General features: G+C 43.9%; 1 protein-coding gene and 1 long non-coding RNA gene across 2 annotated transcripts in view; one reads left to right on the top strand and one right to left on the bottom strand.

Moving 5' to 3' along the window:
* The window catches only part of SLC8A1 (solute carrier family 8 member A1), a 485,859-nt gene extending 477,282 nt beyond the window's left edge, over positions 1-8,577 (bottom strand). The window contains exon 1 of the mRNA XM_053242775.1: positions 8,511-8,577. The gene's annotated coding sequence lies outside the window, so the exon portion shown is untranslated. The remainder of the gene's footprint in view (positions 1-8,510) is intronic.
* LOC128322146 (uncharacterized) lies at positions 1,881-24,989 on the top strand. Its single transcript, XR_008305557.1, has 4 exons — positions 1,881-2,153; positions 11,351-11,467; positions 15,858-15,997; positions 24,634-24,989. It is a non-coding gene; the product is annotated as an uncharacterized LOC128322146 (long non-coding RNA).
* Positions 24,990-25,794: the final 805 nt, after the last annotated feature.

The following is a 25,794-nucleotide window of genomic DNA, read 5'->3' as shown; positions in this document are numbered from 1 at the left end:
ACCCTTATAAACATGGTTGCCACAAGTAAAGCCCCAAATGTGAGACAGTTCCTCTCCAGTATGCAGGATATTCTACAAACACAGTCCCCATATCTTGGGGGGGAATTTGCTTTTAATCTATTAAGCAGCAGAGGGAGAAGCTAAGATAGCCAATCCTCCATTTTCCAGCACTGCCACTACCACCAAAAGAACTTTCACTGACAGAAGCCCCAGGAGTGGACAAATCCATCTTCAGCACCTTTCAGACATCATCCTAAGGCAGGGCTGCACAACTGGGGCCCTACAGCTGTTGGACTACAACTCCCATCACCCCCAGTCACAGTGGCCAATAGCCAGGGATGATGGGAGTTGTAGTCTGACATCTGCAGGAGGGCCTACGTTGTGCAGCCCTGTTCTAAGGTTATATACATGTGCAGAGAGAGAAAGGGCATCACCACGGGCAGATCTTTCAGGAGCTAAGATGAGATTAATGTGGATGGGGCTCATTCCTGGGTCCGCTTAACCAATCAATCAGACACAAGGATTGGGAATTATTAATTGAGGTTTATTGCTCTGGAGTCAGCAATAGGTAATCAATAGGCTCATGCTCTCAAACCGATTACAGTTTGGTTACAGGTGCATCTTACATTTATACAACAATCTAAATGGTGCTGACACCCTAGACACAGTATACATGGCCCAAGTATCTAGTACGCATGTGAATGATTCATTGTTCATCTGGTGATTACTCCTTATTTGGTTAGATCCTGTTTTCTTAACTGTCAGCGAAAAACAGTGAGAACCTTGACTATGTTAACAAGTTTCATAGATACAATTTTGCTACTGAGAGATAATGACGTTAATCATGAGAGGCAGTGATGTGCCTGAGCTGGGCTGGGGTTAGAAATGGGGTTTCTAAGAAAATGGAGTTGCTTTGGTTTTCTAAACACATCAAGATGGCACCAGCAGGGTAACATCCGTGGCGACACTGACCGGGGTGCAGGGAAGGATGCTGCAGTCCTGCATGCCTGCTTTTTACGAGATCACCAGTGGGGGGAAGTGGGGGGGGGGTAGGGGCTGGCAGGTAGGCAGTGCCTCCCCTGCCACTTAAAATAGTTTTAGAGTTGGCCTAGACAGAGAGCAACCAGGTTGTTAAAGGACCTGCTGAGGTGTGAAGCAATAAAGCTTTGCTTTCCCCTCCCATCTTCTGGATTGTGTTGTAACGTGCATATTATTGCATGTGTGAGGGTTCTCTGTACACTTTCTAACATATGTAAGTTACGGGAAGAGCCTTCTACTGGAGCAGAACATGTTCCGGCTGAACCTACTGAAGGATAAAGGCCAGTGGAAACTTAAATTGAGCTTTACTCAGCACTTAAGGCAGTTCTCCTCATTACAGCATAGCGAGGCAGAGGAAAATACAAAACATGCCGATATTCCAGAGACAGGAACAGGAAGAAGAGAAATTGGAACACCTAGAAACTCCAATCAACAAGAGAACAGATACAAGAAAGACACTCCTCCTTTCCCCTTGTTTAGAACTCCATGCTACAGCACCCCTCCTGGCCCTACAGCAGATAACACCCAAACTATATATATAATTTTATTATTAAAATTTTTGTACCGCCCTTCCAAAAGGTTCAGGGCAGTTTACATTAAAACACCATTAAAATCAATTAAAAATTAAAACAGAAATTATAAAACTGCATAAAATAATTTTATAATGGAATATATAATTTTATATATTATATGTTATTATACACACACACACACACACACACATATATATAATGGAGCAGTTCACACAATCATAATTAGGGTAGGATAAGCTGACTGAGGTAGGAGTCATTCAGCAGAGGTCCTTCTACTTCATGAGGCTCCAGGAAGGGAGAGAGAGGCCTAGCAGCAGTGCAGACAACAGAGGAGGAGCCAAAATGGCGACCGGTTAACAGCTCAATTCACAAGCTCCTGCCCCAAAACGGGCTTTACTCCCCCTCCCTGGGCATATCTTACAGGGGCTTTCCTCCCTCTACCCCAGGGGGAGGAAAAGAACTCGCCAGAGCCCTGCCAGCAAGAGCCCTGTTGACTGTGGAGGTTGCGCAGGAAAGCAGAAGCAAATGAAAATCGATACCTTCCTCTCCCCCACAGAGGAGGCGGGGGGAGTTGCGAACACTGTGAGTACCAAGAACAGATTTATGGCTTTGGGCATGGAATCTCCCTCCCCTTCAGGCAAAAAGGCTGCTTCACACAAGTCGGCACCTTGGAAGACTGCTTTAAATCAAACAGTGCAGACAACACTGAACAATGTGGACCAGAGATCTGACTCCGTGGCCTGCAACTGGTATTCAGTGGCATCTTGCTTCTGAGGTTGGAGATGGCCTATAGCCATCAAACTAGTAGCCATTGATAGATATGTCCTCCATGAATTAGTCCAAGCCCCTTTTAAAGCCACCCAAGCTAGTGGCCATCACTACATCCCGTAGCAGATAATTCCATAGATTAAATATGTGTTGTGTGAAAAAGTACTTCCTTTTGTCGATCCTAAATTTCCTGGCCATCAGTTTCATGGGATGACCCCTGGTTCTAGTGTTGTGAGAAAGGGAGAAACATTTCTCTCTGTCCACTCTCTCTACAGCTTGCATAATTTTATGCACCTCGACCATGTTTCTCTATAGCTGCCTCTTTTCCAAACTAAAAGGAAAAAATGCTGTAGCCTTGCCTCATAAGGTGTTCCAGGACCCTGATCATTCTGGTTGCCCTCTTCTGCACTTTCCCCAGAACTGACTAGAGTACTCCAAATGTGGCTGCACCATAGATTTGTATAAGGGCATTATAATATTAGCATTTTTATTTTCAACCCCCTTCCTAATGTTCCCTGGCATGGAATTTGCCTTTTCCACAGTTGACGCTGGTAATTGAGTATTTGCCTTTCTCACAGCTGCTACGTAGGGGTAGGTACAAAACCGGCTTGCCCGGTTTGGTTCGAGTCCGGACCAGACCGGATTCAAACTGGACTGGGAATAGTCAGTTTTGTGCACTCCCGGAAACTCCCCCCCCCGCCCCATTTCTCCTCGGGTTTGAGCTGGTCCTGGGCTTGAAAAGTAAAACTCTGGACATTTCAAACCCCATTTCGAACCCCGGACCAGCTCCGAGCTGGCCCAAGGGGTTTGGCTCAAGGGCGAACCAGCTCAACCTTGAGCTGGTTCACATATCCCTACTGCCGCACACTCAATTACTTTTCCTTTACTCTTATATATTCTCCTGAACAATAGTCTCAGGACGCAAACTGAAATATTTTACACAAATAGGAAGGAAGATTCCCACTAGATGTAGCGATGGTAGAGGTTTCAGAAAAAGGACTAGAAGCAAGCCCTATTAATGCTACTTGTACAAACTGTGTACAGTGTACATGCAGAGGCGTTAACTATAATAAGGCAAGGGGAGACAGTTATCTGGGGGCCCACTGCTCACAATCTAAAAGGATTGCCTCCAATTCTGTTTCAGAAATCTAATATGTGGGGCACAGGTCACTCACCCATAAAGGCACTTCACCCCTTCCATGTCCTCCAGTTTTTTGTTTTTGCTGGTGCCACCACTGCCCCTGATCTTTGCTGCAGAGGAACAAATCATTGCCCAGCCAGTGGCTTCCCCCACCTCAGGGGCTCAGGGACATTCCACCTCCCGTTCAGTTATAGTTAATCCTGCATACACCTTCTGGATGACCTTGGCCAGGAGAATCACTAAGATCATGCATGTGACCATGGTTGGTGGGCGGGGAGGGTGTGGGGTGATGGCAAGATTGAGCTTACCTTCCCAGCAGACGATCAAGTCCCATGTATGGGATGTGCAGCTCTCATGCCCACATGATCAACGCTGCACCCAGCAGCACAGATCTCTGGAGGCTGGGAAAATGACTCCTGGCCTCCAGATATCCCTGAATGTCCTGAGTGAGCAGGTTTCAGATAATCTCCCTTAAGCTGAGAACTCTAGGCGCCCGGCTCTGTGTATGCTTGGGCAGCAGGGGCGTAGCTATAATTGAGCGGATGGGTTCAAAGAACACGGGCCACCAGCTCCTGAGGGCCCTCCAGATCCACCCCTCCCTATTTTCTTCATTATCTCCCTTACACCGAGGGGCCACCGGGGAGAGGGGTGAACATGAGCCCCTTCTCCCCTAGCTACACCCCTGTTGGGCAGCATGCATACTAAAGGGCTTGCTCATGCCCTTTAGCCCAGCTAAAAGCCCGGGTAAAAAACTGGGGCTATGAGGGGGAGGCAGCACCGGGATTGGGCTTGATCCTGGTGATGCAACCGAGTAGTCCTACCCAGTCAGGGCTGCCCTAACCTGGGTAGTGCTGGTCATGTGCACAGCCTCACTTCCACATGCATAGCCTCAATTCTGTAGAGGTTATCTCACAGGAGCTGCAAAATTGCAGGAGATAAGGAGGAGAGCTGGTCTTGTGGTATCAAGCATGAATTGTTCTCTTTGCTGAGTACCCAGAATGTTGGGGGGCAATATGCTAAATCATTGTAAACCGCTTAGAGAGCTTCCAGCTATAGAGCGGTATATAAATGTAAGTGCTATTGCTATTGCTATTTGCTAAGCAGGTTCTGCCCTGGTTGCTTTTGAATGGGAGACTACATGTGAGCACTGTAAGATATTCCCCTTAGGGGATGGGGCCACTCTGGGAAGAGCAGAAGGTTCCAAGTTCCCTCCCTAGCATCTCCAAAATAGGGCTGAGAGAGACCCCTTTAGCAATAGCAATAGCACTTACATTTATATACCGCTCTATAGCTGGAAGCTCTCTAAGCGGTTTTACAATGATTTAGCATATTGCCCCCAACATTCTGGGTACTCATTTTACCGACCTCGGAAGGATGGAAGGCTGAGTCAACCTTGAGCCCCTGGTCAGGATCGAACTTTGGCATGCCTCCTGCCTGAAACCTTGGAGAAGCTGCTGCCAGTCTGTGTAGGCAATACTGAGCTAGATGGACCAATGGTCTGACTCAGTATATTGCAGCTTCCTATGTTCCTAAGGATTGCACAGATGCTTACAAGGCCACCAAATGAGTTTGGGGAGGGCTAAAGATTCAAATGAAGCTCTCCCAGCTCTGAACCAACATTGTAATCCTAAACACACTTTTCCTGTAGCCTCATTAAAATCAATGGAACTGAACTTTTGAGTACTTATAACAATCTGGCCATAAAACACTATTTTCTGGTCCACGCAGAACAATTCTACCATGTTTTAATTTAGATATTTATTTCTAGGGCAATACCAGATGGAGTGTTTAGTCCAGGATTGTCATGTTTTGTTCTCACTCTTTATGGGGTGTTCACACAACATCCTCCTCCATCCATTGTCAGCCTGTGCTTAAATGGTTACACTGATTAGTAGAATTCTTCTGATTTTTTTAGAAAAACAGAAGCATGATGACGAACATCCAGACAAACACTGTACTAGTGTAAACAAGTTGCATTATATTTATTAAAAATTTCTTGTATACCTCCTCCTCCAAAGACTCTAGGTAGTGGACAATAGCAATAATAGCAACAACAACAACAACAACAACAACAAAGCAACTTTACTGGGAACAGCCTATATTCTGCGATGATATCTATAATAACAGCAACAACATTGATAATAAAATTCAGCCATCCCAGGTCCTTGGGAAGGACTCGATGTCTGGATAAAACAAACCAGTCAATAACACCTATCTGACTGTGTAAACAAGAAATAAAAGGGCAAAAGCCTGGCAAAAAAGGTAGTCTTGAAAAGGGCCTTAAAAGTCACTAAGGAGGGGGCTGAATGAATATGGGGTGGAAGGGTGTTCCAAAGAAGAGAGGCGGCCACAGAGAAGGCCCCCCTATGTGCCATGCACTACACCAGGGCCCGGGACACTAAGGAGCGCCAACTGAGAAGACCTCAGAGGACAGGATACAACTTGCTGAGAGAGGCGATCCCGGAGATACACTGGTGCTAAGCCCATAAGGGTTAGTACAAGGAATCTGCACTAACTAGTTCCACTAAGTCAGTAGCTTGTGTTCCCATTGTACTTGCATAATCTGTGGCATGCCTTCTGCTGTGACACCTCTTTCTCAGTGCATATCTCTTGCAGGGAACGATGCAAAGCTATCTGCTAGCCTTGTGCAAGTGCAATGCTTGCGCAAGCAGAATGAGGCTGTAAGAGATTACACCATTTTGAGTATCCGCTCAGCTATGTGACCTTAGAGGAGGAGAGATGGTCTTGTGGTAGCAAGCATGAATTGCCCCCTTTGCTAAGCAAAGTTCACCCTGGTTGCATTTGAATGGGAGACTCTATGTGTGAGTACTGGAAGATATTCCCCTCAGGGGATGGGGCTGCTCTGGGAAGAACATCTGCCTTCTTGCATGCAGAAGGTTCCAAGTTCCCTCCTTGGCATCTCCAAGATAGGCCTGAGAGAGATTCCTGTCTGTAACCTCGGAGAAGCCAATGCCAGTCTGCGTAGACAATACTGAGCTAGATGGACCAAGGAACAGACTCGGTAGAAGACACCTTCCTATGTCCCTATGTAACTATGACCTTCTTGCTGAGGCACATCTTTGTTTGTTGCACCGGTGCAGTGTTAGTTTGTATGTCAGCCATTGACTACAAATGTGAATGTCCCATCTTTTTGTACAAGTGCCAAGCTTTCTGTATAGTGCTGTATAAATGTGCACAAATACACAGTTGTGTACATAGGAAACTGCCATATACTGAGTCAGACCATTGGTCTATCTAGCTCAGTATTGTCCTCACAGACTGGCAGCGGCTTCTCCAAGGTTGCAGGCAGGAATCTCTCTCAGCCCTATCTTGGAGAAGCCAGGGAGGGAACTTGGAACCTTCTGCTCATGTAAGCGGCTTCATCCCCTGAGGGGAATATCTTGCAGTGCTCACACATCAAGTCTCCCATTCAGATGCAACCAGGGCAGACCCTGCTTAACCATGGGGACAAGTCATGCTTGCTACCACAAGACCAGCTCTCAACAGTGATGCAATTATTCTGCCTATGACTCAAAGAAGAAAAGCAACAAAAGGGTGGCAGTACAAGAAACATGTCTGGAAGTGCCTCTAGTCTATCAATTGATTATATTATAGTCTTACAAGTGAACTTTAAGTCTTGTGTTCATATAGCTTACAATTAACCACCAGCAACAACTCAGGAGTCTGTTTTGATTACGTTTTGATTAGACCGGTAACACCAGAAGAGATTACATGATAGCAAGATAATACAACTATGGACAACATACAAGGATGCACCAGTGCAGTGAGAAAGCAGCCTAATAGAATTTCCCAACTTTAATTCAACTGGTACAGCAGGAAAGCAGCAATTTTTGTCACCTTCCCCTTCACCAGGAAGCCCTCTGCATGACCAGAAAATATATCCCTGAGTGCTGTGCAACCCTTGGAATCACAGAACGCATCCAAAAATAATTTTAAATGTAAGCAGAAACTTGGGGGAACAAATCTGGAACTATCTTATTTCTGTGGTAAGGCCAAAGCAATTTGGAGGTGAACCATTCCCCGCAAATATAACTGTGCCTTCTCCTTAACTACAGTCCTAAACGGGGCCAGATTTCCTAATTTCTGTCAAGGTTTTGAGTGCCCTGGACTAAAACCATGAAGAACCTGTGCTTTTTGAGCTCTGATTTTAGCCTTTCAGAAAACAGAAGCTTATTCCTCTGCAAAATGCAACTGATTTTAAAGAGAACATCCAAAAATGCAAAACACACACACGCATGCACCCTCCTCTACATAATTCCTTCTCATAAATTCGATTTTAAAAGGCAGATTTTCTGTAGAATAATGACCATATGGATCAAAATTCTTTTCTTTCCAGTCTAGTAAAAGTGAAACTTCCTGTTAAATATGTATTGCTTGCTTTTAAGAAGAACCGTCTTTGCATAGACACACCCTCCCGAGATCTTTCCTTAGACACAAATCAAGTGACAACAGGATCCATGCAGCTGCTGTTTCAAAGGGTCTGCGTGTTTCACAATGTCAATTGCAGCCATACCAACATTTTTGCACAGGATGTAATCAGCCAATTTATGTTGAGAAATGGGTCCTTGACTGCCAAAAGAAACATCATTGTTTACTAAAAGCTCTTCCTAAAAGTATGCAGCTCAAGACACAGTGTTCAACTAGACACATTTCTTAAAATGAAAGTAAAGGCACTTTCCTGCCCCTCCATATACCTATATGTGAGCCGCGGCACACAAACAGATGATACAATGGCAGGCATATGCACTTAGTAGTGCTGATGCCTTAGAATTAGCCAATTCATAAAACTCAACAGAGAATAACCCATAAAATGCTATTTCTTGCAAGTTTTCCTCCCCACAAAAGTTTCCCTTCCTCTTGGTCCTGGATAGCAGTCCTTCTGTCTTCCCACCAGAAGGTTCGCCAAAACCTCTGTCTTATGAAAGCCTCCAGTCCAAAAGCTCTGGGTATTCCTGAAACTGACACATTCCCAGAAAGTAATGCGAATGAGGTTCCCCCCCGCCACTTACCACTGTCAAATCTCAGCAGTTCTGCGTAAAGCTGAATGGAATGAGAACCTCATATGATAGCTTCTCTAAATTTACCAGAAAGAAAGGAGTTTGGATGCTTGTCCTTTAAGTGTCTCTAAACATGGTTTGCATAGCTGGATCGCAGCTTATCTCTGCTTTTCTGCTTTTGCTTCCATACATGGATCTGTTCCCAACAGTAACTCCAAGCTGTCGAAAAGAAGCTATCTGGCAGCTTTCAGCTTCATCCAACACATAAATGATAAAAAAAGCACTAGCCTTTCTGCCTGGCACCTTTTACAACCTTTCGTCCGTGCCACAAAGCCTCTTCTTTTGCAAAACCCCCCCCCCAAATAATCAACTCGAAGGCAACATATTCTTTTTCAATGCTTGCTGGAACAAATCATTTGAGACTTGTATATGCAACCATGAAAAATTGATGCTTAGGCTTACACTGTACTTAAAATGGCTTCAATCTCTAGTGTATCTCTCAACCATTTGGCTGCTTCTTCTCAAAATATTTGTACAGTAATAGTTAAGACCCACTAAATATACATGGAAAAGACAGATTCCCCCCCTCCCTTCTCTTCCACAAGGTTCCCAGCAGTTTATTTCTAAGAATACCTTTTTACTTTCCTTAGAGGTCAGGGGTTTGTTTGTTAAGTCACTTGGAAGGATTTCAAGACAATATACATCATGTCTGCAATGATGAGGGGTTAAGAGTCACATTTTTGTGGAGAGAGGAAGAAACACAAAAGAGAAGTGTGGCCATCCAGCTCCCAGATTAGTAACAATGGTGGTTTAGTAGCTGGTGTTCTACGAGACTTGGTGTTTAACCACTAGAGTCCCAAGTTCCTGATCCCAAGAGCAATAGGGGAATGAACTCTGGATACGAGATTTTGGTTATTCACCATTTATGTAACTTTTATTCATGCTCATGGCAGCAACAGGTTATAAGAATAGCAATGGAAAGCAAGAAAGCAGGCAAAAAGACAGCGAGCTACATAATATGGATGCAAATGCAACAATGGCTACAATACTACATTCTCACTCCATTCACACCAGTTCATACATATCTGTCTGTCTATCTAAGTGATCAGCTTAGCAGAGCAGATGGTGTTCAGGCGTGGAAGGATGAAGAGATGCAGATCCTGCTAATTCGATGGTAGGTCTCCTGCTGGAGGCCCTAGTACACAGGGTTTTATAAGGTCCAGATGGGGTGGTCTCTCCTGGACCCAGCCTTTCCCCATAGGTGGGGATTTTTCTGGTGGGAAGTCCCCTGAAGTCCAGCTGTTGACTGCTGGTCAAGATCAGGCCTGCTTACTGGAGGTCCATCCATCTGGGATTGGTCTTAGGAGATAGTTCGGCACATCTGTCTATCTATCTAACACATTTGTATACCGCCCAAAAAGCAAGTCTCTGGGCAGTTTACAAAAAACAATTAAAAAACACACAAAAAACAAATAAAAAGATTAAAACATTACAACAATTTAAAATGTAAAACGTTCAAACTAGTAAAAACACAATTAAGATGACACTCCACAGCTTTGCACACGAACCTTCATGTCTCTGCACTCATCATCACCATGGAGGTTTTCCAATACCTCCTACCAATACCCTACCTTAATTAACTGCCATACTCACTCATCACTCAGATGCTTCCTTTCCATGGTTGCCACATATTAAGCAATCAGCTATAACTTTTCATAAACACAATGTCAGCATTTTCAATATAGCTTTGGGCAATGTAATCAGGAAAAGCAAGGTTACTTATCTTGTGCTCCAGCTAGTCCGCCTAGCATTACTTCAGCCTTCTTAGATTTGTGCTTATGCATATACGGAGGTAATGATTGTGGGGGGTTAGGACCCAAGAAATGGTTTAGATCTGCCTGTTCTGGATAGGGTTACACTCCCCCTGAAAGATCAGGTACATAACTTGGGAGTGTTCCTGGGTACCTAACTCTCTCTGGTTTCTCAGGTTGAAGCAGTGGCCAGGAGGGCTTTTTATCAGCTTCGGCTGATATGTCAGCTACACCCATTTCTGGAGGTAAATGACCTTAAAACAGTTGTACATATGCTGGTGACCTCCAGGCTTGACTATTGTAATGCACTCTGTGTGGGGCTGCCTTTGTACATAGTTCAGAAACTACAACTGGTACAGAATGTGGCAGCCAGGTTGGTCTCTGGGACAACCCGAAGGGACCATATAAATTGCACTGGCTGCTGATATTTTCCGAGTGAAATACAAAATGCTGGTCATTACCTATAAAGTCCTGAAGTGCTTAGGTCCAGGCTACTTAAGAGACCTCCTTCTTTGTCATGTTCCCTGCTGCCTATTAAGATCATACTATGAATACGACAAATATTTATATACCGCTTTTCAACAAGTTACCAAAGCGGTTCCCAGATAATATGGGGAGGTCCAGTTACGGTTGATGCTGTCTTGTCCGGTGGCAACTCAGGGCTGGGCCTTCTTTGTGGCTGCCCCAGGGTTTTGGAATGCACTTCCTGTCAAAATAAGAGTGTCTCCATCTCTGATTGCTTTAAAAACACACACACTTGTTTTCTCAGGCTTTTAATTAAAATTAACTTTAAAATTAAATGTTGAACTGTTTAATTGTCTTTATCCTGTGAAATTAGTTTAATTGTTTCATTCTGTGAATTGTTTTTAATTGTTTTCCTTCTGTGAAACTGTTTTAATTATTTGTATTTATTTTTATATTGTAATTTGGATTGTGTACACCGCTTAGAGATGCATATATTGCAATGGACGTATGAACATTTGAGGCTCAAGTGGGCTAACTTGTGAACTGCCTAATTAATTTGAACCGAACTTGTTACAGGTGTAGGGATACGTAGGGATGGCTCAAGGGCACAGTTTGTGATGATGTCATCCACCCCGATCCAAGATGGCAGATCTGTGAACATTTAAGGCTGAAGTGGGTCAACGTGTGAGGATGGTAAGTTTAGGACCAGAGTTAAGGCTATCTCATTTTCACTCAAGCTCGACAAAGCCAGGAAATTGGAACCTAAGGCTGATGCCTTAACATATGTTCCACACCATCGGTAATGATGTTGTGCAATGCCACAAGTTGTGCTTGCTTAGAAATTGCCCTCCACACAACCACACTTTTCATTGGTCTTTGAGGACTAAATCAAGAGGGGGATGATGGAGTGCTTGGCACTAGCAAAGATGCCCCACGCCGCCCACTGAAGTCAAGTTGTAAGGGAAGTTTCAATTCCCAGCACTTTTAAACTTGCAACAGCTGTGGCACTTTGTATCAGATCTCCTCGCAATTAGGCACATTTGTAGACCTTATCAAGCAGATTGTGCATGCCAAGTTTCAAGTTGTTATGTCAACAGATGTCATATTTAGAAGCATGGAATCTTGAGGCTTATAATGGTGGAACTTTTTTTTTGCTACTTGCCTTAACTAAAGGGGCACTCCTGTGCTCCTTTAATGTTATTCAAGGCTTTGCAGTCTGCTTTATCATGTCTCAGCAGCAGCAGTGCCTTCCCTGAGGCAAGGTGAGGTGGCCACCTCAAGCATTAGTAGGTTGGCAAGATGCCCCCTGCTATCTCACCTGCCTCTTCCTGCTGCTTGAATAAAGGGAAGAGTGCAGCATTTGGTGTCCTGCCTCAGACATGAAGATGTTTTGGGCTACCACTGATCAGGAGGGTCTTGTGACACTTTAGAGAACATCCTACAGTTTTCTCAGGTTCACATGCTTCTCATAGAAGCACCTCAATCATCTACATGGTACTGAGTAATCTCCTCGACAGAAATTAAAAATTCAAATTTGTTTTTTAGTTTAGCCAGCACACATTTCCTAAACTCTCCCTCCCCTTGATGACGTTTATTATTAATTTAATGTATTAAACAAGTTACCGCCAACTTGTTTGGTGGCTACACAGAGACGGGCCTTCTCAGCTGCTGTCCCGAGATTGTGGAATGAGCTCCGTGCTGGGATATGAGCCTCCCCATCTTGGGCAATTTTAAAAAAACTTCTGAAAACACATCTCTTCAACCAAGCTTTCTCAGCTTTTTAAAACTTGATTTTAAATTGTTCTGATTATTTGTTGTTTTATGATGTTTTAAATTGTTAATCATTGTTTTATGCTTTTATATTTTTGCTTTAATTATTAACTGATTTTAATGGTGTTTTAATGTAAACCGCCCTGAGCCTTTTGGAAGGGCGGTATAAGAGTTTTAATAAAAAATAAAAAATAAATAAATGTACACCCTTATTCTCAGCACTCTGAAACCCTGAAATGGCTGTCTTAGAGGCCCTGAGGGACTTCTAAGACGACACTTAGTCACTTAAGGGTGTTCTTCACATCTCCCTTCTCAAACAGTGGCAATTGACTCCCTCATGAACTTCAGCACAGAAGTACTGCATTTCTGTATTGTTTGCAGACAATTCAGGAAGAAGGAAACTACTCCTCTCCATCCATTACTTAGCCATATGACTGCTTTCTACTTAAAACTTTTTTTAGCTATTATTATTATTATTATTACATTTATATCCCGCTCTTCCTCCAAGGAGCCCAGAGCGGTGTACTATATACTTGAGTTTCTTTTTCACAACAACCCTGTGAAGTAGGCTAGGCTGAGAGAGAAGTGACTGGCCCAGAGTCACCCAGCTAGTTTCATGGCTGAATGGGGATTTGAACTCAGGTCTCCCCGGTCCTAGTCCAGCACTCTAACCACTACACCACGCTGGCTCTCCTATCCCATCTGTGTCTTTGCTGTCTGCTTCCTGCCAGGGGAATTGGGAAGAAAACAATCTTCAGCTGTTCTGCTGACATTCAGACTTAAACTACACATAACAGTAGCAGTCTCATTGATCCAAACCAGGCTCTCCAGCTCTTATCAGACTACAACTCCTACCATACCCAGCCACAGTAACCAATAGTCAGGGATGATGGGAGTTGTAGTCCTACACAGCTGAAAGGTCGAAGTTGTGCAGCCGTGGTGTAGGAGGTGTGGCCAAGCATCCTGGCAGGTGTGGCACACAATTCTGACTATAATAAGCATGCCACAGATTGAAAGCAAGTAATAAAGTGGAGACAGAGCACATTATTCCAGAATGACCATGACAGATGAGCTTAACCCAGACTCTCTAACATTCTGCAGATGGAAATAGGGATGCACTTGCAACGATCAATTCTCATAGCAAGGATTACTGCCCAGCTCCCCCGCCCACTATAACACTTTGCTGAAGACTGAATTCCACTTGCATAGGCTATGGCCTGCATAGTGCCAGTGCTGTGCACCCATTTACATGCAGGTGTACTAGAGACAACAGTATCCATTCACCCAGTTGGAGTCTAGAGTCTCTGAGGAAGGAGCTACGTTCTGAAGAATGACAACTCTAGCAACTCACATTAAAAACAACACAAAAAAACTGAGAAGGGCATTCCCAAGAGGCAAAAATAAGGACAAAATATGAACAGCGATTAACTACAGACAAATTCTGGCAAATAGACACTATTCCTGGTAAACAAAGTCAGCTGACGCCTTTGCCCTTGCAAGATATAATATGAATGGATTCTTTTATTCAGTCTGTACTTTTCCTCCTGGAGTAATATACAGAAAGTTGGAGTATTTGCCTTATGGATCTCCAGGGGCAGCCTCTAGGGAGGGATGTTTGCAAAGAGGCCCTCCCTGAAGCCCTAGAGCGCTTCTGGAAGCCTAAGGGCCTGTGTATATGAGTGAGCGAGAGAGAAAGAGAAAAAAAGTGGGAGAGAGGAAGGAATTATTCTGATAATTCCTCCTGACAAGGCCTGTGAGAAGAGTTAATGAGAGTGGTGACCTGTTGTGTTGTCACCCCTAGCTGAGAATTAAATTTCTTTTTTTCTCACAAGCTGGATCAGTCATCTTTGAGGAATAATTGGTCTGCCTCAGCTGCTGGAGAAGGCCGCAAAAGCTACAAAGCCTGTCAGTTTGAACAGTCTTGTCCAAACAGCCTGCTCCCACATGATTAGGAGATGAGAGTACCGTAAGGGTGTGTATCCTGCTCCCCTCACGGTGCCTCTGCCTAATCATTTTCTATCTATCTATCTATCTATCTATCTATCTATCTATCTATCTATCTATCTATCTATCTGTCTGTCTATCATCTCCTCCCCCCTTCAGCACAATGCTGTAGGTGTTTATCCAAACTGCCCCTCCACACAGTTTAAATACAACTTTAAAGTACAATTTAAATTGCACATGGAGGGCCAGTTTGGACCAAAAAAATCCCGCGCAATTTGGGGCGATGGGCAAGAGACAGGACATGTATGCTGATGGTGTGCTTATATTCCTGTTTATGTGGAAGCAGGCTGGTTGGATAGTATCATCCTAACCACCCTAGAATGACCACACTGTGTCTCAAACTACGTATGGTGACAAATTTGCTGGGTTTGCCCCTATCATGTATTCAACTAGGAGCAGAGTCTAATTTTTATATCAAAGGGGACATGTGGGGCAAGAGCTGAACCTACCCTGGGCCAGGCTCTTATCTATCCATAGACACTTCTCCCAGGTACTTTGCTCGCAGCTGAACTCACTTCTGCTGTCAGAGCCCAGGTGACCCCAAATCATATTGCAACGAAAGAGAGGTAAACCATGGGCGGGAGGGGGTTTAGTAGTCACACACAAATACTAAATGTGTCTGGCATGGAAATAGGGAAGGTTATATTAATTCCGTATAACTGAACTACAAGTTATGTGATCTTTGGTACAATGATAATTAGAATTACCATCCAGAGTGTAGTTTAGCTCTGTCAGATATGTACATGTTGTACTAATGAAAAGGGGGACATCTAAAACTCAGCAAAAATAATTTATGCTGAGCACTGACCATGTTTGTGTAGAAGAACACAGTGACTGCCACAGCGTCATAAACCAGATGAATGCGTATATTTCAAGCAGGGGTTTCAAAGAATGGAAAATATGACACACACTCAAGATCATATTCTTGCATCCCACAATAAACTGTAATAACTGTCATCTTCAGGTCCCATCCTCACAGTGATGAACACCGATAAAAATTCCCACATCACCCATAAACATTCAATGAAAAGGTCAAAAACCTCATACTACATTGCTGAGAGTACTACAGGGTGCTTAAATGCTGTTAATTGGAAACTGATCAATTTTAAGTGATCTTATGTGTGCACCATTAAGAATGGGAAAAGAACAACACAACCTTGTAAGTTCTTTATTTTCAGGCAGATCTGTTCAGGACAGCTGTTAATTTATAAGAGGAGTTGATTGTTCTCATTTCTGCCTGGACTCTTTTTATCTTGGTTTTCTTTCTCTCTCAGTTTATTTATGATGTTTTATTGCTTGTTGTTTTCAGCTAAATTGGGAGTTCTCAAACTTGGGTCCCGAGATGTTGTTGGCCTACAACTCCCATCATTCACTCCTGAATAATTTTTTTCCAGAAGCTACCGTATACCAAATCAGACCATTGGTCCCTCCCACCCATATTGTCTAAAGGTAAAGTGTGCTGTCAAGTCGATTTCGACTCCTGGCACCCACAGAGCCCTGTGGTTTTCTTTTGGTAGAATACAGGAGGGGTGTATCATTGCCTCCTACCGCGCTGTATGAGATGATTCCTTTCAGCATCTTCCTATATTGCTGCTGCCCAATATAGTAGCAGTGGGGATTCAAACCGGCAACCTTCTGTTTGTTAGTCAAGCATTTCCCCGATGCGCCAGTTAAGGTGGCTACACAATCTAAAAAAGCGCTGTCTCCATCATGAATGGCACCACCTACTGAGATAATCAGGAGAGGTCCTGATGCAGTTGCCACTGGCTCATGTGGTGGTGAATTGGAACTGGTCCTTCTCTATAGCCCCCCTGGGACTTTCAAATGCACTTCATGTCGGAATAAGAGCTTCCCCATCTCCGACTGCCTATAAGAAAGTTCTCAAGACACACCCGTTTCTTCAGGCTTTTAGTTAAAAATTGTCTATAAATTGTTTTAACTGTGTTTTTTTTTTTTAAGTGTTGGTTGTTTTTAGAAACTTTGAATTTTGTGTAAACTCCCTACAGAATTTTTATTAGGCAGTTTATAAACACACACACACCAGGTCTGCACAGCTTTGACCCTTCAGGTGTTGTTGGGCTACAACTCCCATCCTCCGCAGTCACAGTGGCCAATAGCTAAGGATAATGGGAATTACAGTCGAATATCTGCAGAAGGCCTGAAGTTGTACAATCCTGGTGTACACTGACTGGCAACAGTTTTCCAGGGGTTCAGATCTGACATATTCCCCAGCCCTACGTGGAAATGCCAGGGATTGACCCTGGGGCCTTCTACATGTGAAGCGTGGTCTCTGCCAGTGAGCTACAGCCCTTTACTGCCCCCCTCCCCCACTAAAAAAAGGCGGGGGGGGTGTACACAGAAAACTGCCTTAAACCGAGTCAGGGCCTTGGTCCATCTAGCCTGGTATCGCCTACACTGACTGGCAGTAGCTCACCAGAGTTTCAGACAGGAGTCTGTCCTAGTTCTGCTTGGATATTCCAGGGACTGAACCTGGGACATTCTGTATGTAAAGCAGATGCTCTGCCACTGAGCTTCCACTGAGCCCCACCCCTCAGGCTGTCCTGTGAGCCATCTTGAATATAAACAAAAAGGCAGGCAGGATATAACTATTTTAAACAAACTAATACACGGAGCAGCAATCTGGAAAGAATAATGACCACCTGCTAATTCTGTGCTCATAGTCAACAAAAGTATATGCAATCCCCGCCTTCACCCCATAAGCAAGTAAGAATCCACACATCAAGCTCATCTTGTAAAAATGGTTTCTGTGAATGGGAATGTTTATTTATTGACTGTGGTTTTTTATCCTGCCTTTCTTCCAAGGAGCTCAGGGCAGCATACATGGCTTTTCTCCCTCAACTGTATGCTCACAACAGCCCTGTAAGGTAGCTTAACTCCTGCTAACTGTGCGAAGAGGCATTTTTCAAATGGTGACTGTTCTTGTTCAGCTCAGCATGGTGGTTTTCTGCAGTGGCTGTTGCTATAATGTCCCTTGTTGTTAGTGAGTGTTGCTTCTTGTTGTTGTTTGTTTGTTTAATTTTTATACTGCCCTTCCGAAATGGCTCAGGGCGGTTTACAATTAAAACAGAAACCATTTAAACCCATAACAATTAAAACAGAAATATAAATATGAACACCAATTAACAATTAAAACATGTTAAAAAACAATTAAACTATCAGAACAATTAAAACCCTGAAAACCAGGTTAGCATTAAAACAATTAAAACTAATTAAAAGCCCTGTTGTTGCTGCTGCTGCTGCTGTTGGAGATTGTAAACCTCTTAGAGTCAGGGGAGTTTCTCTCTCTCTTCATTTTTCTGTCATGTAAACTGCTTGATGTACCTCCCCCCCGCTCTCAAATGGTGTATAAATAATGTAAATAAATAAATGTTTGCAAGGGGGCATCTGAAGGGGCTATTCTCCCAGGGATTTTCTTTTTCTTGTTTAGTGCTGGAACACAAAATTAATAGCCACTATGCCAAAATCCTGCTGTCAAAAAGACTGACTGTAGAAATCTATGCAGCATACACTGCAGATTGTTTTATTGGGAAGTTTGCAAAGTCCAGATTAAGCTGGACTTTCTGGATGCCCCTTGAATTTTATCGCCACTACCAATAAGGTAGAAAAATATTTTCCTTTTCCAGGCTAATTCATTTTGAAAAAAACAATTTGGTTTTGGTTTTTTGGCAGGTAAAATTCAGTGAAGCCCACAACCGTCCCTTGACTAGAGTAACTCTAATGCTTGTTGATCTTTCTGCTTTTGAATGAGCAAAGGTGTTTTTCAGATGGATGGGGATTCATGAAAAGGGATCTGAAGCATGCAAACAAGAGGAAGTGTTCTCTAGGCAAAATCTGGGGACTTCAAATGCTGCTAATTTTGTGCTCACAAATGTGTCCCAGAGTTTTCTGTGGACTCTGTCTCTTTTTCTCTCAGTGCCTTCCCTGGACGCTTTACACACAGGGCTTCTGCCCCGAATCTCCTTCGAGAGAGAGTGTTTGCATTCACATACCAGCCAAACCTACCCCGAACTCCCAACAAGATCCTTGGACCCACTCCAAACACAAGTTGGGCTTTGTGATGCAAATTCTAGCTTATCTCAAGGTATTTCCAGATTTTTCAAATGCTGGGTTTAAGCTACTTTTTCTGAAAATGCTGGAGCAAACAGGGAGAGGCTCTGACATAGAATCATGAGCATGATAAGAGGCATGGTCTCTTCATAAATGCAAACCTTTCTCTGCAGGGAACTTTCTCTCTCCCCACCCCCTCCCATTGGCTAGGAATGAAAACACTGACGCCTGCCATGTATACTTGCAAAAATGAAATCCGAGAGCAGAGGGGAGGGGCTGCTTCCCTCAATGCCGCGAGTGTACTTCGAAGTGGCTTGGCTCAATGTTTACACCAAAGCCTGAAGCCAAGTGTGAATAACCTCCAGCTGCTTCCCAGTACCAGTTGCTTTGTTTTTGTGCTTCCCCAGAATCCTCTACAGATCACAGAGCATGATTCTATGAACTGGGACCTGGAGAAGGTCAGAAGCAGTACCAGCTCTGCTTCTCACTTTCCTAGAAGACCTGTACAACATGAGAATGGTGAGCATGGTCAGTGTCAGGGGTTGGCCAGGTTGGGCCCATGGCTGACCCCTGAGGCCCATGTGTGGGTGTGGGTGTGCCAGCAGGAGGCAGGCAACTGCACCATGAGACATTTGTGCTGCTGCTGCTTCTCCCATCACCCTCTCCATCGGCAAATGGAGCATCTCTGGGGATGCTCCCTTTTGTAGATGGAGAGAGGGTGGCAGAAGGCTGTGGATGTGCAACAGACTCACGGCACCACTGCCTCCTCCTTCCTTTACTCCTCTTAGAAAAGGGACTTCTTCCCAGAGTCCCTTGTCATTGCAGAGGACTCTGGGAAGAAGTTTCTTTGCTGAGGGGGAGGGAAGGGCAGGAGGAGGAGTCACTATTGAGAAGTACAGCAATGGCTTCTCTCCTCCAGTGAAAGTGTGGGTAGAGGACCTTAAGTGAATGTGGGCTGTGTGTGTTCTGAGTCCATTTCAAGGTGCTGGCTTTGACGTTTAAAGCCCTTAACAGTTCCGGCCCTAGAAATCTGTTTATTCTATCCAGTATCTTTTATGTTATGTTATGTATCTTTTATGTTATGTTTTTATCTTTTATCTTTTGTTGTTTAGAAGTTTGTCCCAGTGGGGATCCTTTGGGGGGGGGAGGTAGAGTCAGAAAGGAAAAGGGAAGGGAATGAGAAAGACAAAATGGAATTGTTTCTGAATAAACTCTCAGTTAAATCTATATGAGAGTACTTTGTGTTTGTGGGAGAAGCAGCTTTAAAACAATATCTGGAGGACTGCCTGCTCCCGAATGTTCCTGCCTGCCTGACAAGATCATCAGAGGTGGGTCTGCTCTATGTGCGGATGATAAGGGAGGCTCATTTGTTGTGCATGCAGGACAGGGCCTTCTTGGTCACTGCCCCCCGGCTTTGGAATGCTCTCCCGGAAGGCATCTGCTCCTCAGTCTCCATCACAGCTTTTAGAGGACAGGTTAAAACATGGCTTTTTTACCCAGGCTTATATAGAAGTGTTGTTCTCCTCTTTGTTGCTGCTTCTGCTTCAGCTTCTGTGTTCTGTGTTTTGCTGTTTGGGTGTATATATGTTTTTTAACATTTTAAATAGATTTGTACTATTTTAAATATTCAGATTTAATATTTGTACTGTTTAAACAGTTTTGTATTGCTTTTAAAAATACATTGTGCATGACCTTGGGATTGTTTTTTAATGCAAGGTGGTATGCAAATCTAACAATAAATGAATGAAGGAGTGAATGAACGAATGAATGAATGAATGAATGAATGAATATAGCAATAGTTCCTCCTCCTCCCATCCTCTGAGTGTGGAGGGAAAGTTGTGCTCCTGCCACTGCATGCCACCCCCGCCCCCATCCACCAAGGTAGGGAGGAACTGCCAGCCAGCCTGCCAAATATTTCTATACCACTTTTCACGGTGGGTGTGTGTGTGTGTCATCAAAGCAGATTACATAGAAAAAAGTGGTAGGAAGATGGTTCCCTTTCCAAAAGGGCTCACTATCTAAAAATGCATAAGGGAGATTCTAGCAATGGAGGGATGCTGTGCTTGGCATGGATAGGGACAGTTGCTTCCCCCTTGCTAAATATAAAACATGTGGTTGAACAGGGACAGTTTCTCTGCCTCTGTTAAGTATCACAGCAGGGATTAAGCAGCCACCTGTCTGACTGCCACTGCCACTAAGACCTCTCTCCCCCGCCCTCATCAACTGCCCTCCTTCCTTTCACATTCAGGTACACTTGGGAGGATGCAAAGAGAGGAGAGCTGGTCTTGTGGCAGCAAGCATGACTTGTCTTCTTAGCTAAGCAGGGTCCGCCCTGGTTGCATATGAATGGGAGACTAGAAGTGTGAGCACAGTAAGATAGTCCCCTTAGGCGATGGAGCTGCTCTGGGGGAAGAGCATCTAGGTTCCAAATCCCCCCCCCGGCAGCATCTCCAAGATAGGGCTGAGAGAAATTCCTGCCTGAAACCTTGGAGAAGCCACTGCCAGTCTGTGAAGACAATACTGAGCTAGACGGACCTATGGTCTGGCTCAGTATATGGCAGCTTCCTCTATTCCTAACCATGGGGAATGTTCTGGGGGCAGGTGAGTGCTCCATAGGGATTGGGGGTCAGAGCAAGGCTTTCCCCCTAGGGCCCACTGCACTTTGGTGGCATAGTGCTGGCTCAATGGTTCCCTTACCAGCAACTGGGGCATAGCAATTGCTCAGTCATGTTGACCATGACTATAAAGAAAGAAACAGAGACACTTGGACCAAAGGTTTTAATCTCCATTCCTGATTCCTAGTGAATTTCAGAACTTTGTGATGTCAATTCCTTCCCACAGAGACAACCACAATGCTGTGACCTAATATGCCTTTGCTATAAAAAATCAGAGATTATCCTGTCCTCAGCAGCGTGCGTTGCCTTGACGTGACTGATGAAGTTCTAAATCCCCTTTCTTTCCAAAAACATTTTGTCAATAATAGCACATCTAGGCGTACGCATTTTGCGCAGAGGTGGGCTTAAAAGTATTGTAAGGCAATGCAATTAAACAACATGGCCTCCTGGGTAGCTTTCCTATTACTTTGTGATAAACCAGGATTTGAGCCAACGTGCTTGCAGTCAGATTTAGCCTTCAAAATAGATATAGTGGGGTTGATATGTACAGTACTGTATGCATAACAATTATGCTTTTATTCATAGCATGAAAACTAGCAGTTCTACTGTAAGATCAGTTTGAACAGCAATCACTTTCCCAGATGGCGCCTGACAGCAATTAACAACAAACAATGTAGGCATTATCTCCCATTTAAAAGTGTTGGAAAATTTTAATTCTCCAGAATATCATATCACTTTTAAAAATGTAGTACTGTTGTAAATGGTGGGGAATGAGCTGTCACTGCCTTCCCAAACATAGAATCAGGCATTGGACGGTTGCTAAATCAGTCTGATCAGCAAATTCTGAATGTAGACGTAAGGTGATGCAGCAAGAAGTACAATAGTATGAGTTAGCAGTGTACTGATATTTGCGGTTCGGTTTGAATTCGGATGGAATTCGAACCGAACTGCTGGTCTGCAAACGGTTTGGTTGAACCAACCAACCATCTGATATGGTATGTCTGATCGAACCAGCTTGAACTGACTTGAGCCAGTTTGGCAGTTGGAGGGGCTTTGCTTGTAAAGTGGAATACAGTGAGGATTAGGGTTATCCCCTGCTACATTGACATGATACTAATGCTGAAAATGCAGCTGCTCTGCTTTTTAATTTTTTGATTTGTTTTACTTGCTTTCTCAATAGTTTTTATTCTTGTTTTTAATACACATGTGTAAGCCACTCTGGAAGCTCCTTGAGAATAGAGGAGTAGGATAACAAACAGGCTAATCGAATAGATAAATAAGAGGGATGGGATTGGTGCATTGGCTGGTGACATCACAAAGGCACTGAAGGCTTCTTTGAAGTGACTGGCTTTCCCCCAGGCAGTTGCTAGGGAGAAGGGATGTTTTGTGAATTTTCTAGACAAAATGTTACCAATCCTGCAAACACCAGGCAATTTACCTTTCTGTGCCAAGGGGGAAACACAGTCGTCGTTTTTTTTTAAAGCCTCCTCTTGAATAGCCTCAGATAAGGATCTTCTTCACTCTTTCCCAGCCAACAGCATCTTCCTATAGACTTCTTTGCCTCCACAATCCTTTGGTAGCTCAGTTGCTGCTTAGTCAGACCTGGCAGCCAGTTGGCATGTGTTACAGTTGCAGGACGGCAGAGACTTACCCCAGCAACACCCCTCTGCAGCACCAGGTCTCACTCCGTAATGCCCCATTTGTCCTCATGGACCGTTTTTAGGGTCCTCTGACCCCTTTACTTGTCCTAGCATCTATAAGCTGTCTAGAGCACTGCAGCAATTGAGGGCAGGGATTTGCCAGGTCTGGCTGGCATGAATATTTGATGCCGTTCAATATTTAAACAGCTTGATAAGATAATTTAAGAAACTCTGTCACTTTTTAAATTATTTGTAGACAATTTATAATGTAGTAAATCCACTCAGTGTGAATAATACTGTGGCTTGAAAGAGAGCGGGATGGCAGGACTTTCCCTTAATTGGTTCAAAACATCACAGCACTTTTGCAGTTGCAAGTCGTAGCTGGGAACTCTCTCTGGGGCTGGAGTTTGTAGAATGAGCATCATTACAGCCCATTTTTGCCTGAAGAACTGGCCTAAGCTCAGGAACATACTGCCTGTTATTAGTCAAGAACCTCATTGCTCTTCTTAATAGGATTACATTTTTTAAAAACTACCAGGGATTAATCAGAGTTATACCATATGTCCCCCAGTTTTGTTTTGGGGATGTGAATGAGGAATGTCAGTGAGGTAACATTTCCCCCCTGAAACATACTTAGCTATAGTACAGATTTAAAAACTTTAAATGACTTTTAAAAAGTTTTATTCAGAAAGTCATATCCGGTGTCATTTCTTTGCTTGAATGAAGAGAATAATACTCCCTTGGATGATTTGATGCCATTTTTGCTACTGCTCCCCTACCCCAACATTAGTCACATGAGTGATCCTTAGGGCTGTGCATGAACCACAGTTCGAACCACAGTTCTAGTACATTTTGGGAGTGGGGCCTGAGAACTTTAAGAAAGAGGAGAGCTTACCTGCTCCCCGCCACTCCATGCAGCTTCCTGCTGGGGTGGTGTGCATCCCAGAAGCCCTGCATGGCATCAGCATGCACATGGCCCTACTCTTGGGCCCCGCTCCCAAAATTTGCTTGAATGACAGTTCGAACTGTGGTTCGTGCACATCCCTAGTGATCACACCCAATCAGCAATCAACGATATTATTGTATACCAAATAGCTCAATGTAGTTTACAGCACACAAACATAGTCAATAAAAACAGAACAATTTTTTAAAATTTTTTTTTAAAAAACCCATAAAATACAAAATCTACAAATCAGGAATAGCCACTGACAAGTCCCAAGTCAACCACTGGAAAAGAAAAGAAAGGACTTGCAATCCTTCCAAAATCCAATACAGAAGTAGATTTCCTAAATTAGGTGGAAGATTCCAGGGGGCTATAACTGTAAAGGTCCTGCTTCTAACCACGGTTGTGCTAACTGGTGCAGAGACAATGTGGTAAGCGCAGCCTGTTGACTGGACATCATTCAGCAGTTAGGCTTAATATGGGGAGAAAGATGACATCACAATGGGAAGCTGTCCATCAGATTTGGCTACCTGATGATGTAACTGAGGGCAGTGTAAACAAAGAAGCAAACCATTTTTGCAAAGAGGGTTGAAAAAAATCACCACAAAGGGAAAGACACTGCCAAAAACATTTCCAAAATATTGTGAGCCGTTTCATCTCAACTCCTAATTTTAATTATGTTTTGCAGTACACATATTTACATTACAGGAATGTTATGGAACAGTGAGTCAGAGAGATATTATGCAATGTAAAATTCTTTTAGAATATTCACTTCTTCAGATCCATCAAGTGATTCCTTTTTCTTTTTCTTTTTGACAGGTCAATCAGCTATGTCGTTTTAACCAACTGCAGTATATTCCCTCAGCCACGGCTCCAAGCCAGTGTTTGCAATAGGAGGACGGGTCTGGAATCCTGATTAGGGGGACAAAGTGGCCAGGGAAAAGGGCAATAGCAGAGGGGGAAATGCAGACAGAGTGGTGAAGGATGAACCGGTCCTCTGCTTCTTCTCAGCTTTAAATAGCCTCCTGACACAGAGGATGAGGGATAAGAACCTATCCAACCCCAGCACAGCATCCCTCCAGTGACTGTTGCTGGTGTCTACCTTGTGTTTCTTTTTAGACTGTGAGCCCTTTGGGGACAGGGAAGCATCTTTATTATTTATTTTTCTATGTGAACCGCTTTGAGAACTTTTGTTGAAAAGAGGACTAGCCTCTGAACATGAAACATAGGAACATAGGTACCTGCCTTATACTGAGTCAGACCATTGGTCCATCTAGCTCAGTATTGTCTAACACTGGTAGCAGCATTTCCAAGGTTGCAGGCAGGAGTCTCAGCTACTTTTTGGAGATGCCAGGGAGGGAACTTGGTACCTTCTGCTCTTCCCAGAGCAGCTCCATCCCCTAAGGGGAATCTCTTACAGTGCTCACACTTCTAGTCTCCCATTCATATGTGACCAGGGTGGACCCTGCTTAGCAAAGGGGACAAGTCGTTCTTGCTACCACAAGACCAGATCTCCTCCCATGCATTAGGAATGGAATGAGTACTTTCATCTGAAGGGCCTGAAGAGAAAAAGGCAGGACAAATGTGGGGGAGAGTGGATGTGCAAGTGTTCTAGAAGGACCAATGGAGCTCTGGCCAAATTGGAAGTGCTATACAAGTTACACTACACAAGAGTAGAGACCACACAAAAGGAAACTCATGGGGGAATGGAGGACCCTTCAGGCCTAAGGTAATTCTTGTGAGGAGAGTGTTGGGCTCAGAATCTCAGCCCCTAAGGCCATCCTCTCCACCCCACAATCACTTCAGAGAGGAATAAAGGATTCAATAGGTGGTTTTGCACACAGCACAGAACCTACTTGCAAAGTCGGTAACTGACTTGTATGTGACCTTGGACACCAAGGCAAAAATCTGAGGTTCGCGGGGGTGTCAAACCAAGGTGTGTAACCAAGATTTGGCTGGCCAAACCAAGCATTGCTCACT

The sequence above is a fragment of the Hemicordylus capensis genome, chromosome 1, assembly GCF_027244095.1.
Source record: "Hemicordylus capensis ecotype Gifberg chromosome 1, rHemCap1.1.pri, whole genome shotgun sequence".
Lineage (NCBI taxonomy): Eukaryota > Metazoa > Chordata > Lepidosauria > Squamata > Cordylidae > Hemicordylus > Hemicordylus capensis.
The sequence above is the reverse complement of the archived record's forward strand: the minus strand, read 5'-3'. Positions and strand labels throughout refer to the sequence as shown.